Genomic DNA, 15,807 nt, shown 5'->3' on the forward strand with positions numbered 1-15,807 from the left:
GGTTACTAAGCGACAAAGCAGCGGCACAACGACACAGACACCACAATATAAAGCACATCTATGACACATTGCCACACAGCAGTGGCAGAAATGAAAAGTAGTGCACCCACCCAGTGGGGTACGGCCAGCAGAGTCACAGTACTTGTTTACAAAGTGGGCTACGGCCCTAGGAGTCACAGTGCACAATCTTATTAGCATTACACCGCACATAGGGCCTGATTCACATTACACCATAAAGTAGTGTCTCTTATTTATGTTACGACACACAGTAGTGCCCCTTTTACACAATGCCCACAGTAGTGACCCTTTTACACAATGCCCACAGTAGCGGTGTCCCTTACACAATGTCCCCCAGCAGTGGTGCCCCCTATGCAGTCCCCTTAGTAGTACGGTCCACTATGCAGTGCCCCCAGTTGAATGCTCCCCAGTAGTATGCCCCCCATTAGCAGGCCTCCCCAGTAGTATGTCCCCCATTAGCAGGCCCCCCCAGTAGTATGCCCCCCATTAGCATGCCACCCAGTAGTATGCCCCCCCAGTAGTATGGCTCCCCCAGTAGTAGGCTGCCCCAGTAGCAGGCCCCCCCAGTAGTAGGCTGCTCCAGTAGTAGCCCCCCCTGTAGTATGGGCCGCCCCTGTAGTATGGCCCCCCCTGTAGTAGGCCCCCCCAGTAGTATGGCCCCCCCAGTAGCAGGCCCCTCAGTAGTATGGCCCCCCCAGTAGCAGACCCCCCCCAGTAGTATAGCCCCCCCCAGTAGCAGGCCCCTCTGTAGTATGGCCCCCCCAGTAGTATAGCCCTGCCCAGTAGCAGACCCCCCCAGTAGTGCAGACCCCCCCAGTAGTATAGCCCCCCCCAGTAGCAGGCCCCTCTGTAGTATGGCCCCCCAATAGTGCAGATCCCCCCAGTAGTATGGCCCCCCCAGTAGCAGACCCCCCCCAGTAGTATAGCCCCCCCCAGTAGCAGGCCCCTCTGTAGTATGGCCCCCCCAGTAGTATTGCCTCCCCCAGTAGCAGACCCCCCCCAGTAGTACAGACCCCCCCCAGTAGTATAGCCCCCCCAGTAGCAGGCCCCTCTGTAGTATGGCCCCCCCAGTAGTATAGCCCCCCCCAGTAGCAGACCCCCCCAGTAGTGCAGACCCCCCCCCCCAGTAGCGCCCCCGGACCTTTGACAAGTAAAAAAATAAAAAAAATAAAACTTACCTGTATCCCCGCTCCCGCGCCGTCCGCTCTGTCACACGCTGAGGAGGGAGCCGGAAGACGGAGCTCATGTGTGAGCTCCAGCCGGCTCCCTCCGTGCAGCAGCCAATGAGAGTCTGTGTGACTCTCATTGGCTGCTGTAACAAACACACAGCTGCCGCTGGCGGCTGTGTGTCTGTGTCTGTGTAGGGCAGAGCGCTATCACTGCGCTCTGCCCTACACGCGAGGAGACCTGATGTTGGATTCTCTAGTGAGAATCCGACATCAGGCGGCCGCCGTTTGGCCCCGAACGGGGATCCGAGTCAGGCGGTGAACACCCGAACAGGGTTCGGGTGGACTCGGATCCCCAATGTTCGGAGCGGTTCGGATTCCACAGAATCCGAACCGCTCATCTCTAGTAATAATAGGTTAGGTGCCAAGTCAAAAAGTATTAACAATACATCTGACAGAAGACCGGTATAGACAGCTTACCAATATATCTGTAACCTTACAACCCTACCATTTACAATATGACTGCAGACAGGAAGCAGTCGGGAAGCCGACGAAAGGAATCCCGAGCGGGGGGCCCGACACCCGGCTTACCGATCAAAGGTAAGCCGGGCGCGGACAGCCGCGGTGGGTGGAGGGTTAGGCTTAGGGTTCCAGGGGAGAACTTAGGGTTAGGCACCCCCCCCCCAGAGTTTAGGGTTAGGCTAGGGGAAGGGAGGGTTAGGCACCCCCGGGGGGAGGTTAGGGTTAGGCACCCCCCTGGGGGACTTAGGTTTAGGCAACGGGGAAGGGGGGGTAGGTTTAGGCACTTAGAGGGGGGATTAGGGTTAGGCACTTGGGGGGAGGTTAGGGTTAGGCACCCCTAAGGGAGGGTTAGGGTTAGGGAGTGGAACTAGGTTAGAGAATACTTACCTTGGACGATCGGGATTTTCACTGCTGCCGGGATGACGCTGTCGGGATTTGAACCGCTGGCCAAGCGGCCGGCGGTCAATCACACTGAATCCCTGTAGACGTCCTCTTTTTTATTATTTGATTAACATTGCTACAACCAACATGCTAAATTAACCCATATTCTTTCCTACATTCCTGCTCATTTACAGCCTCATTCTTTACAATGACATGCATGATACATATAAGGCAGTCACTACAGTACAATAAATGCCACAAAAAAAGAATAGTAGTCTAATCAACGTGTGATCAGTTTTAGATGTGGAAAAGTTTTACATTGGTACACAAAAACACTGGTTGCTAACCCGGATTTGTGTAGAAGGTGAGAATTCTAATTCCAAATTTTTATTGATAGTCCATTGAGTTAAAGCATTAATTAATTAAAACACTAAGAGGATATTAGAGTAAATGTTTAGCTTTTTATTTCTCTTTAATAGGATGCTCTTTTAGTCTAATAGAAGAATCTAATCCTACAATAAATATTATAATAATTGCAGTACTATTGGTAAGATCCTCTAAAAGGGTACTTACAATGGTAAGTTCCTTTTAATTGACATATCAGAAATAAAAAGGCTATTTGCTGTGCTCCTCACTTTGTATCCAGTTGGCAGATAGGTGAAATTAATAGTCTATCACCTAAATGCCAACTATTCCAACAGTAGTTAGAGTCTGAAATTATCATAGCATATGTCTAATTTTTCCTTAGTAGGAGAAATTAGATCTATAGCTGGCATTTTGTGTTAAAATGGGAGGGCGTTACTGTGCATTCTCCAATATGGTTTCTCCAGATGGCTGCCGGAGTTACTACTGAAACTGGACTTGTGATTGGGTCAAATACAATTCCACTGGTGTGTACATTACTCTGCTAAACCATGGCTGTACACACATATTCCCAACATTTTGAGCTTTCTCCCTGTTTAGTCTTTCCTACCCTATTCTCGTTAGGCACAAATCACTCATATACTCGGAGTCTGGTCTACTTGTCTAATGAGCAGGGCCATAGAGAGCTGATCCAAGCCCCAGTACTGTTGGGGGTGTGTGACCAGTGCACTGAGGAGGGGGGCACTGTGAGCCCCTCAGCCAGGTGCAAATCCAGGGGGTGGGAACGATCAGTGTGATTGCTCCCCCCACTGGCAGAGGAGAGGAGACTGCTGCTGCTTAGCATCAGCAGTCTCCCTGGTCCCACTGCAGCCCAGCCCTGCTGACAGGTAAGAGTTAAGGGGGGGGTGGCGGTGGACCTGGACCCCTCCATCAAACCTGGGCCTGGGTAATTAGAAACCGCTCCCCCCACCTCTCGGTGCCCCTGCTAATGAGACAATAAAAAGGGTTTTTATACTGTGAACTCTGGTGCGATGTAGCAGTAAAGTGTGAGTACCTACCTGCAACAGAGGTCTAGTGAGCTATTGATATATTAGGCATCCATTATCAGCCTATCCACTCGGCCAGGTTCTCTGGTCAATCAATGGCCTGTTCTGTATGTGTAGGGTTGGGCAGTGATAGTCTACAACCTCTGTCACACTCCCCCTCTCAGTAGCTCACTCCACCTGTTAGTGGGTTGTTGCAGAAGTAGGCACTAGAAGTTTCATTGACTAACATATTTACCACATTATCTTGAATTATATGTATACATAACTATAGCTATTACAATTTCTAACTATCCCCCCTACCTTCCCTTGACTTTAATATCCTTGAGTATATATATTTTAAAATAAAAAAATACATGGGACATATATACATATCTATACATAGGCATCTATATCTCAATGAACTTGCTAGCATCACTCTAACCCCACATATAGTTTAGGAGGCTATGAGCCACACTTACCTACTTTTGTCATTTCCTCTCTGGGAGAAGCTCAGAGAGGAGATGTAGCTCGCTACTTCAGGAGGTGGGGCCAGGCGGTCACATCATTAGGCCCCACCTCTATCATGTCAAAATGCAGCAAATCACGGATCCGTAGATGCATTTTTGCATCATTTTATCCCAGCCCCCTCTATACAGTCCACTATTCCCGGTAATTATCTTCCCCGTTCTGGCCACTTAACTTGGAAGATGGCGGGATGCGAGAAAGAAGATTCTTGTGAGTGCACGTAAGTTGTTGCTCAGGGAAGTAAGTACTATTATCTGTCAATTTCTTTTCAATCTTTTTCCTGACTTAGAATGCAAAATATGTACAGTAGCAGTGATGATTGTCTGAATGGTTACTGTGAGAAGAAAGGCATTGGGGTTAGAAGTCTGAGCAGACATGGCACATTGTAAATATATTTATTTGGCTGAGTGCATTTTCATAGGAGTAGTAGATTGCAGTATATTTGAGATCATACAAAAACAAAAAAAATTTTGATTAGACATCATCAGCTCAAGCAGCAGATCATTATAGCTATCAGCAAATGACTTCCGAGGTAAAGGGTGACTTAAGAGATTGTGGAGGAAACCAAAGCTTGTCTGCTATCACTAATTATGGTGAGAGCGAGTTCTTTTAAAATACATTGATAATCTAAGTTATAATTCTGAAGAATGATATAAGCGACTTAGGGCCTGATTCAGCCAAGAACGCACGGATGCAGACGCACGCAATCTGCCAATGTTCGCGGTCTGCGCATGCATCTGGGTCACAGTGCACGAACCGCTCACTGCGTCCGCAAAAGCAGCGCAGTGAATACTCAAACCTAGGGAAAAGTGATTGACATGAAGTGCCATTTGCGGGTGGATACGGGGGAGTGGTCAGCCGAACACAGGCGTGCCAGTGGGTCCACACACCGTTACAGGGGCATGCATAAATTAGCCACTGAGATGCCGTGCGCAGCCTGGCGTCCCTCTGAGTGCAGGAAGTCTCTCAACTCTTGCGGCAGGGTCAGGTCTACCATTAGTCTACGCGCGGATCCAATGTTACTTGATGTTCCCGATGTTTTCTCAGCTCTGCGCATCAGTCCGGATGTTAGCGGAGGGTAAAGGGGGGGTACGTCTGCATCTTTGTGCTGTGGTTGCCGTGCGTATGCAATCATTAGCATTTCTCGCTGCGGCCGGGTGCGTGCGTCTGCATCCATGCTTTCCTTGCTGAACCAGGCCCTTAATGGTAACTTGCATCTGATTTTTTTAAATTAAAACAAACGTTAACCCATTTTTATTGAAAGGTCAGATACAAAAAATTAGCAGATTCAATAGTTGCACTTTTTTACATTTCAATCTTGACCACATTTCCCACATACAGTATGTTTGTGCAGCAGCTACAAAATCTAGAAGCACAAGAGGTTTGTGCCGGTCATGTCAAATAAAGAGAACATTTCCTATGCTCTATGATTTTGTTTTGGCTGTTTTAGGGCCAATAAGCCAGTAAAAGTATGGTAATGTTACTGTAAAGCGCAATGAATATGCTGGAGCTATATAAATAAATATTAATTATAATGTACACATATTATAATACCTAATAGAGGATCTTGAATGGGTGCCAAAATATATATACAATAACTAATAATATTTTCTCTATACTATCTGTGGTATCATCTATCTGAGTAACTCCCTCATCTGCTTCTCAATGCCCTAGAGGCAAACTGCTAACATCAGTAACGAGAAAGTGGATTTCACCACAGGTAGTAAGACTTTACTTTCAGTACATCTTTCACTTGCCATTCACTACTGTTTGATTTTGCTGATACATTGGCACTACCAACCGCCCTCCCCCCCCATGTCTCTGGGAGGACTAATTATTATATGGCAATTCGGAGTCGGATCCGAGTCCAGCTCGGGTTTTCCCACCTAACTCGGATCTGAAAATGAGGCAAAACGTCATCAATCCCGCGTCGGATTCTCTCAGGTTTTGGATTTTATATAAGTCCCTCCCATCGGTGATCGGCACCATTTTCTTGCTGAGTCCTGTCCAGGGAAGGCTGTGCTGTGCTGTCTGTCCAGAAGGCTGTGTTGTCCATCCAGGGGTGTGCTGTGCTGTCCATCCAGGGGTGTGCTGTGCTGTCCATCTAGGATTGTGCTGTCCATTAAGTGTGCTGTCCATCCAGGGGTGTGCTGTGCTGTCCATCCAGGGGTGTGCTGTGCTGTCCATCTAGGATTGTGCTGTCCATTAAGTGTGCTGTCCATCCAGGGGTGTGCTGTGCTGTCCATCTAGGATTGTGCTGTCCATTAAGTGTGCTGTCCATCCAGGGGTGTGCTGTGCTGTCCATCCAGGGGTGTGCTGTCCATTCAGTGTGTTGTCCATCCAGGGGTGTGCTTTGCTGTCCATCCAGGGGTGTGCTGTGCCGTCTTTCCAGGAGTGCGCTGTCCATCCAGTGTGCTGTCCATCCAGGGGTGTGCCGTCTGTCCAGGGGCTATAAAAAAAAGTCAATAAAAGTAAAAAAATAGTAAAAAAAGTTAAGAAGTAGGATTTTTTGTGCTGTACCCCAATGTATCCATATAAACACTGTGAAACTGCAAGCCATACCCCAGTGTATGCTTCCATACACCAGTGCGGTGGCGTAACTAGGGTATTTGGAGCCCAGGGCAAGTTAAAAATGGAGCCCCTCTACAAGTAAAAGTGGGCATGGCCACATGCCACAAGGGACGTGGCCACTGGAAAATGGGGTCGTTGCAACATGACACACCACCGTTTCTTGTCACTCTGGGAACATTCCTTTCCGTTCCATATGCACCTTAATGCCCCAAGTAGTAGTGCCCCTCTTGCAATGTCCCCAGTAGCAGTGCCCCTTATGCAGTGCCCCCAGTAGTAGTGCCACTTATACAGTGCCCCAGTAGAGCACCCTTTTACAGTGTCCCAGTAATGCACCCTTATACAGTGCCCCTAATGTAGTGCCCCCAGTAGTGCCACTTATACAGTGCCCCCAGTAGTACACTATTTGTGTCCTATCTGATGCTAATGAGGATGTTGATGAAGATGTTGTTTGTGAAAATCAGCCACCAGTGGCAGCAGTTCTTATTTGAGTAAGCCATTGTCATGCCTGGGCATAAGATCAGAAAAGCCACGTATTGGGTATGGAATTATTTTAACCAAAATCCTGACAACATTTGTGAAGGCATCTGTACCATTTGTGAAGCCAAAGTTAGTAGAGGTAGGGATGTTAACCATCTAGGCACCTCTGCCCTGATACAACATTTGCAGCGAATTCATTTATTTAACAAAATTATAATAGTTTGTAAATTAATAACAAGCAGTCCGGTATCAGCTACCAGCAGTTTGGACCAACGCATGCAATATCCACCACCAACACCCTCATCATCAACCTCCTCCATAATAATTGGAGGCAGTCCTTCCAAAAAATTGTTTTCTGGGGGTCCAAACAAACCAATCACTTCAGCCACAAAAGTGTCAGTCCTAGTCGCTAAAGTGCTTGGTTTGTTAAACTGTGCATGTCCTTTTTAATAACCCACATAAGAGTGGGTAGGAGCAACCCAAGGACAATTCCATCTTGCACCTCTTTTCTTTACATTTTGGGGCATATATGACTGACATTATTATAGTTTATTAAACTGCCATCCTGTCTGCCACAGCTGTGTGGTAATGTTTCATAGATGTCCTAAATTTTTAAAACTGCCATGTGTTTGTGCCGCTGCTCAGTCGCTTACTTTAGCCAGCCAGCTCACTGCAGCCTTTGGCCTATATTGGTGAATAGTAGTGAAAGCAACATTGTGAGCTGTGATGTGATTAATAATGACTGGAAATGCCTGAAAATTATTGTTATTAAGGTTAGTAATACTGTAGGGGCAAACGCAGGCCCAAATTATGTGATTTTAGCTGTTTTTATCATTTAAAAAAAAAAAATACAGATCCAAAACCAAAATACGCAAGGGTGGTTTTGCGAAACCAAATTCAGATCCAAAACACGAAGGAGATACAGATCTAAAACCAAAACCAAAACCAGCAAAAATGGTCCGGCGAACATCTCTACTAATATCAGTCCCCCTGTTGCAGCTGATCTCTGCACTCTCAGAGATCCTCAAAATAGTGCTCTTTGCACTTTTGTTATAGTACATGCCATTTCACGGCATTCTGGGACGGAAAAATCAGCCGTGATGTCAGGGCCGCATTAGCAGGAGGAAATCCATTCGCAGAACGGATTTCATCTTAAAATGCTGGGGAACGGAGCAGGAGGACATGGTCACATGCAGGGGCGTATTTATAATGGGTGCAGGGTGTGCAGGGCACATGATCCCATGGGTCCAGGGGGGCCCGCACTGCACACCCTGCATCCATATTATACTTACCTCTCCGCAGTCCCACGTCGGCACCAGTGTCTGCGCTGTAAAAAACATCTGGAAAATGGGCCATTTTCCCGTCGTTTTTGCATGCGCAGAATAGGTAAAATGGCAGCCACGGCCATTTCCCTGGTGATCTGCGCATACGCTGTAAACTCTGGGCTGCTAGGTTCCGCAGGTGGTGAATCATTTTGGTGGCAGTTCCCACTCTTGGTTACTATTGGAGATTGCATCTAATCCTGTCTGTCTGTGTGTTTTTTCCCAGGTGCTATTAATCATCTGCCTCTCTGCAGACCTCAGGTGCGCACCAGCCTGTGATCAGGAATTACTCTCTGCTGGAGATGGCTCTGATTGGGTCCTGCTTCTCTTAAATTACAGCCAGTCCTGCAATCTGTCCCAGTTATACTGTGTAAACAGCAGAACATGGACTGTTCCCCAGCTTCCAAGCTGCACCAGCGCACATACGTTCTCCTGGCTTCCAAGCCACATCATCGGCTCCCAAGCTGCAACATCAGCATCCAGCCACTCTACTGGCTCACCAGCCACACCATCGGCACCTTGCCGCACCAACGGCTCCCAAGCCACATCATTGGCTCACAAGCCACAGCATCAGCCTCCGGCCACTCTACTGGCTCACCAGCCACACCATCGGCACCTTGCCGCACCAACGGCTCCCAAGCCGCATCATCAGCTCCCAAGCTGCAACATCAGCCTCCGGTCATTCTACTGACTCACCAGCCACACCATCGGCACCTTGCTACACCAACAGCTCCTAAGCTGCACCATAGACTCCCTAGCCATATCATTCAGCCGCATCATCAGCGTTCAGCCGCACCGTCTGTACTTTGGATTATTCTTTTATACATGCTAGCCTGTTTTATGTGACAATAAAGTCACTAACTTTGATTTCACCTTACATCTTTTGGTGTCACTCTCTTTAAGGTATTCTGGTCTTCTGGATCCCCAGACCACCGTAACATGGGCACACTCTAGTGCCCAGAGTCTATAAGTGCGGTGCTGGCCACACACCGCTCAGTGCGCTGCTGGCGACCGGATGTAGAGGAGGGGACCCGTGACGGAGACTGCACACAGGCCCCCTCCTCTCTAAAAATGACCCTGGTCGCACAGGATGTGACAGTGTTAGTAAAAGCCTGGTTAAAACACTTGTGAAGAATAAAGATATATGTTGTCTCTCAACTATTTTTTGCTGACAGTTAACTCCATGACCTTACCTAGCAGCCTATTATAGGCGTATCTGTCAAATTTCTTTTGATGCACCAAAACTTACAGTTTTCACAAAAAAAATGGTACCAAAGCATGGATACCATGCAACTGAACAAAAGGACAGTGAAACAACAAAGGTCCTTTCCTGTTAGCTTTGTCAGTAAAGATGCAGCAAGACAAACAAACAGGAAACAATGGTTTCATTTCTAGTAAGTGGCTTTTAAACTAGCCGGCTATACATAAATTATGCTATTTTTTTTTTTACTTATAAATGTGACTTTATGACTAACACTTAGCCACAGAAAGTGGTACAAGCTAATGGATACTCCTTTTAAAGCTTTGCATCACAATTATACTGGGTATAATATGAGACTGAAGCATGTAGGTTTGACTGCAATGTCCGCATTTTTATCCATTAAAGGAAATATAGGGGGTCATTCAGACCCACTCGCGAGCGGCAGTATGCTCGCAAGTGGGTCGATGTTCCCCACTGCGCATGCGCACGACGGAGTGAGCTCCGTCGTGCGCATGCGCAAGACCCGGCGAGCGACGGGCTTTCCATCGCTCTGGGTCTCGCACCAAAGGGGGCGTGCTGTCGATGTTGATTGACAGCACGCCCCCTTTGGTGGGCGTGCCGGGGGAGTGCCTGCCAGACGGAGGCGTTCCCATGGGAACGCCTACCGTCTGAAGCCGGCCCCACTGACATCACTAGTGATGTCAGTGGGAGTGATTTTGGCTCTGATAGAGCCAAAATCACTCCGGGCCTTGCAGCTGGGAAACCCGACCGCAGGGTTTCCCTCACAAGTCCGATGGTCGCGATGGTCAAGACCATCGCGACCATCTTTTTGCACGCTCGTATATGCTGTGGGTGGTGACCCACAGCTATACGAGCATCCAGGAGGATGCTTCATTTTAATGGAGGAGGGCCCTGATTCAGAGCGAGCACTCTGGTCAGAGCGTCCGGCTCTGAATCAGGGCCATAGACCACACTTGCTTACATCTCAGGAAATGGGCAGTGGAACAAGTATACTACAAATCTTGAATGGTCTGCACAATGATGATAACTGACACACCAACCCAACTGCACTAAAATAGTATCTGCTAGTGATCATTAATCAAAATGTACCCTTTGGAATGCCACAAGCATATACTGGAGTAGTCTATGAGAGTTCAGATGACACAAAATGGAGTTACACTTTTAATAACAAGCTTAAACTAACAATATATTTAAAAATAGATGAAAATGACTTAAAATCTCATGTTAATGTGCATTAGTGAGCACTCCTTAAAACATTAAAGTCATATTTTATAGATTCATGCAATATTGTGGCACAAACATAGGTGTGTAAACCTACTGACACAAAATTGCATGTGTATTTTGTTTGCACATACCTTATGAAGCAGCTTTATCAAAGATACTGAGCTCCATTTATCAAGCAGTGAAAATAGATTTTGTAAAACACCAGTAAAATGCTCTCTCACCGCTTCCCCCAATATACTTTGTAAGGACTGCAGCTAAACTTGATTTAACAGCAGCAAAAAGGCTCACTTGTCGCCACTAGATAACGTCATTTGGAGATGGTGTTACCTCTACCTTGCCTATAGCTGGTAATGAGGACCAAAGAACCCTCCCCTGCTTTGCTGATTCCCCGTTAGGTTAAACAACAATATATATAGACAGGCACCAGCCGCATTTTAAGGAGGGTAAGTATTAATGAATACTTCATTTGTATCACTGCAGCAATACAATAGGAAAGATACCACTGGTTGTGGTTCCCTATTAAATGTGTAACCCACCATCTGGGGAAATTATATAAGTGCCTCCACCCAAGCTAGTACGTATATATGTGTTCTGGGTCAGCTTGGGAAAATCCAGAGGAATATGGTGTACAGTTGTGAATTGATATAGACTGATTTATCGATAATAATACCTGTTTAGTTACAACCTGTCATTCTTTTGCAGATCCACGACCACTTCCAAACAGGGCTCTTCGCCCTCAGGTAAGTAACCACTCTATGCTAGTATAATTGTAGGTAAATTTTTATACCTTGTAGAAAGTGTAATAGACAATACAATTGAGTAAATGAAACATACAATATTAAGTTACAATGGAGATCAATATGTGTATGTTAATACCGACATTGCACAACTTCTAATAAAATACAATGTGTACATAAAACTACGGAATTGGTATGAAATACTGCCGGCCGCACGGCCGACATTCGATTCCCGGCAGCGCCTGGCTGACATCAGCAGAGTTCCCGGTAGCGGAAGCCCGACAGCGCTGGAAATCCTAATCGTGGATAGGTAAGTATTCTCTAACCTAACCCCCTAACCCTAACCCTCCTTAGGGGTGCCTAACCCTAACCTCCCCCCCAAGTGCCTAACCCTAATCCCCCCCCTAAGTGCCTAACCCTAACCCCCCCTTCCCCGCTGCCTAAACCTAAGTCTCCTGGGGTGGTGCCTAACCTTAAGACCCCCCGGGGTGCCTAACAATAACCCTCCCTCCCCCTAGCCTGACCCTAACCCTCCCGGAGGGGTGCCTAACCCTAAGTCCCCCCCGGGTGGCCTAAACCTAACCCTCCCCCCCGCGGCTGTCCGCTGGCGGCGCCCGGCGTCGGGGAAATGCCGGGCATCTACATCTAGACGCCCGGAATTTCATCCCTTGCCGGGATATGACAGTCAGGAAGCCGGCTGCCGGTATTAAGGCAGCCGGCTTCCCGATTGTATACCAAAACTACCCTATCTCCTGCAATGCCTTTCAGTATATAATTGCAATACGAAAATCACAGTTGTGTGTGTCCAATGTCTATACTAGCGAGACTAGAGTTGGCTATTCTCACTTTGAAAAGGAAGCTTGATTCTCCCTATTTAAATTCCTTGCAATATTACTTTACTGTTGAGGTAATTCAGAAGAAATAGTATGACTGATCTCTTGTTATCCCTTTGCTGAAAAATATTCCTGAAACGTGTAATGTAAGCACTGTATTAATCTTGAATTTGGCTGAAACAAAACCTCTTCCTCCAGTAGATGATGTAATCATTAGATTGTGGATGATATATTGGATAAACTGGGGAAGAGAGTCAATTCAAGACCCTGACTGTCTATAATATACATGTAGTGCAGGTTATCCAGAATAATAAGTCATTCAATTTCTGATAATATTACTTACATATCACTCTCAGGCGATTGGTAACAGAGTATTAAAGTAGTGGTAGGCAACACATCGATATAAATATCATATAATTTTCTCTTGGCTTTTAATAAAAGTATCTCTCTTTAAGAACTGGCCCAATAATCTTTCCAACTCCCCCTGCTCTCTCAATCTATCGACACTGGAAAGAGGTAATATGATTGCTGACTATCTCTTGAAGGTGCTATGTCTCTCAACCCCCCCTCTTTGGCAGCAATGATGATCTCCTAGTAGCCTCTTCTGATTGACAGTAAATAATGCTTGTAGATTGTAAATATGGCAACTATATAAAACCCTTATAGGTCCGCGATCACCTCCTCCTCTAAGCTGAAGATCTACTGACACAACTCAGCTTTTCAATTCAAAAGTAGCAGACTAGTGACCTGCTACTGACAGAGCTATGTTAATCGGCTTCACTGACCGTCCTTGCCTTCAATCAGAGCCACTGCTCTGTGATGCCTCCCGGCCTCGCTTCAGGCCCATCTCCTGTCAGTACTAAGCAGCCGCATCAGCGCTCCCAGGCTGCTCTCACTGGACCACTGGAGGTATCTCTCCACTGCCGCTTGTTTATTCGGGCACTCCTCCGATTGGGAGTCTCCCTCTGCCACTATGCCCCCTCACTGTCTCCAAAATTCTTTCCCCTCAGCCAGCGCTAGCTAGCCCCCAAGTAATCTAACTCTAAAGACACAGGTCAGTGGGTTCTCCAGGGGGAACCAACCACTCTCCAACTGCCATAGCATGCGGCCCTCCTTTTATAGCCTTTCTCCCCACTGACCGCACAGACCCCTTCTCCCGCTTCAGGCATGTGCCCCACTCGCGTGGCATTTCTAAAGCCTTTTACATGCAGCCAGAATAATACCAGCAATATCCTATTTAATGCACACTGCTCAAATATGTATGTAAATGAGTAGCCCCACCACTTTACAATATAAAGGCCTTCCCAAAACAAATTATCATAGTGGATAACAATAATACAAATAAATGTTTTCAATTATATACAATAACATATTCATACAGTATGTCAGGTCTCTCTATATCAGATACTCTGTCCCCTGACATTTCTGCTAACACTAAGGGTGTTACAAATGGAATGTGGGAAAGCAGTGCTGATTGACTGATCACTTATTGACCCATCCAGGTAATTTAAGTTAATTAATTCTCGTAGTCACTTTTCTTGGAGCTAGTTAGTTGCTCTATTATTATTGACTTACTCATTTGTTAACTTTTGCTTATATAACACCAGTGACATAGTCTAAATGTCGGTATTCCAGATGTCAACATGTATATATTTACAATATCAACACTGACATAGTTAGAGATGTCAACACGTTTCGTCTCTGCTACGACGGAATCTTTTTCAAGTCTTGAGAAAGTCTTTGTTGTATCATAGACGAAACGCGTTGATGTCACAATCAGCTGTGTTCCTCCAGTTTAGCAGCAGCATAGTACCTTGGCCTCTCTGAGTGAATTCATCACAACACCTCTGTCAACTCGGCCAGTGGAGCTCCACATGGACAAAGCCAGATCAAGTACCCTGCATATGCTCTTAGACCCCGCTTGACACACCTGGAGAAGGGGAAGCGATCTTCATTTCAGCCACTATAATAGCACCTTGCCAGTGGGGCACTCTAACTGTGGAGATCATTCAGTTAGGGGAATCTGTCTGGCGGCCCATGATCAATGAGACGTGGCTTAACAAGGCAGGTCTTATCTGTGCTGCGACACCAGCACAGATAACTTTAACTCTCACTAAAAAGTAAAAATCTACGTCTGGCTGCTACATGCATGATTTTAATTTATTCATTCCAGATATCCACACAGTGTGCAAGTGGAAACATGCTTATCTTGGGACTTGTACACAAATAAACTATATTGGTACATGAAAAACCGCTGCATATTAGCAACAATCTATCAAGCTAACGCTGTGGACTATATACACTATTAGTATATTATTAATTTATGTCTGTTACTATTTTATGTATTCTATTGTGTTTATTTTCTTATAAAATATAATAATTAATTGATATTTGTTGTAGCCTTATGTTTCTGCCTACTCTGGTATACATTTAGGCTTTTACCGAGTGCAGTGTAATCCCCTTATGAATACCTAATGATCTATACACCCTAAATGTCTCTAGTTAGTGTTATGAGTCGCACAAGAAATAATTGCTTTCCAGACTTTGATTGTGGTTCCAAAGCACAAAAAGATATTATTTACCAAAAACCAGATAGTTACACGCTGTGATCTAAATACAATTAGCGCAAACAAATCATACAATCACAAGGTACAGTCGAATACATACGCATGCGCTCTGGATCCAGATTTCCCGGCATCAACTATGAAACCTCTGTCAACAGAAAAAAAAGATGACTAACTACCAGATCCAAGGTGCTTGCATATAAACCCTTGCAGAGATAGGCAATACAATAGAACAAGTTGACATAATCCCATTGGTTCTTCCTCCTGGTTCTTCTGTTACGATGCAGTTCATAGGTCAGTTTGTATTGTAATAGTTCAGCCTCCAACAGCTCTTTGTGTCCTTTCTCCCGCCGAAGGACAAGTCTAAACTGGCTAATAAACATCACATTACAGAGTACATTTCAATGCCTAACTCTCTATGATCCATAATTCGCAGACGCATGTTGCGATCTCCCTACCGATGAAACCGGAGATCTGCAAATAAACAGTGGTTTAGAATAGCACCAAATACGGTCTGCTTATCATGTACTAAACCTGAAATCTTAAATACAGTCGCTTGATTACATAATTAATAATGAATAAAACCTTGAATATTAACCTTAATGCTAGGGAACCTTTCTATGTAAGTGTGCAATGTGTAAGTGTAAGGATATTAAGAAAAGACACTAGTTAGCATTGTGCATCTACGTGTTTGTGAAGTACACCGTGGTACATGTTTTGCAGGGTTGTTCATATTATATGTTTTAGTAAATGTATGTAGTTAAATAATGAGGACTTTTAACATTGTTCTATTGCATTGGAATAGCACGAAGCTAAATAATAACATTGCCGTATGTACTGATATTGTGAGATTCACT

This window comes from Taudactylus pleione, unplaced genomic scaffold (genome assembly GCF_031769625.1).
Source record: "Taudactylus pleione unplaced genomic scaffold, aTauple2 ptg000038l, whole genome shotgun sequence".
NCBI classification, from domain to species: Eukaryota; Metazoa; Chordata; class Amphibia; order Anura; family Myobatrachidae; genus Taudactylus; species Taudactylus pleione.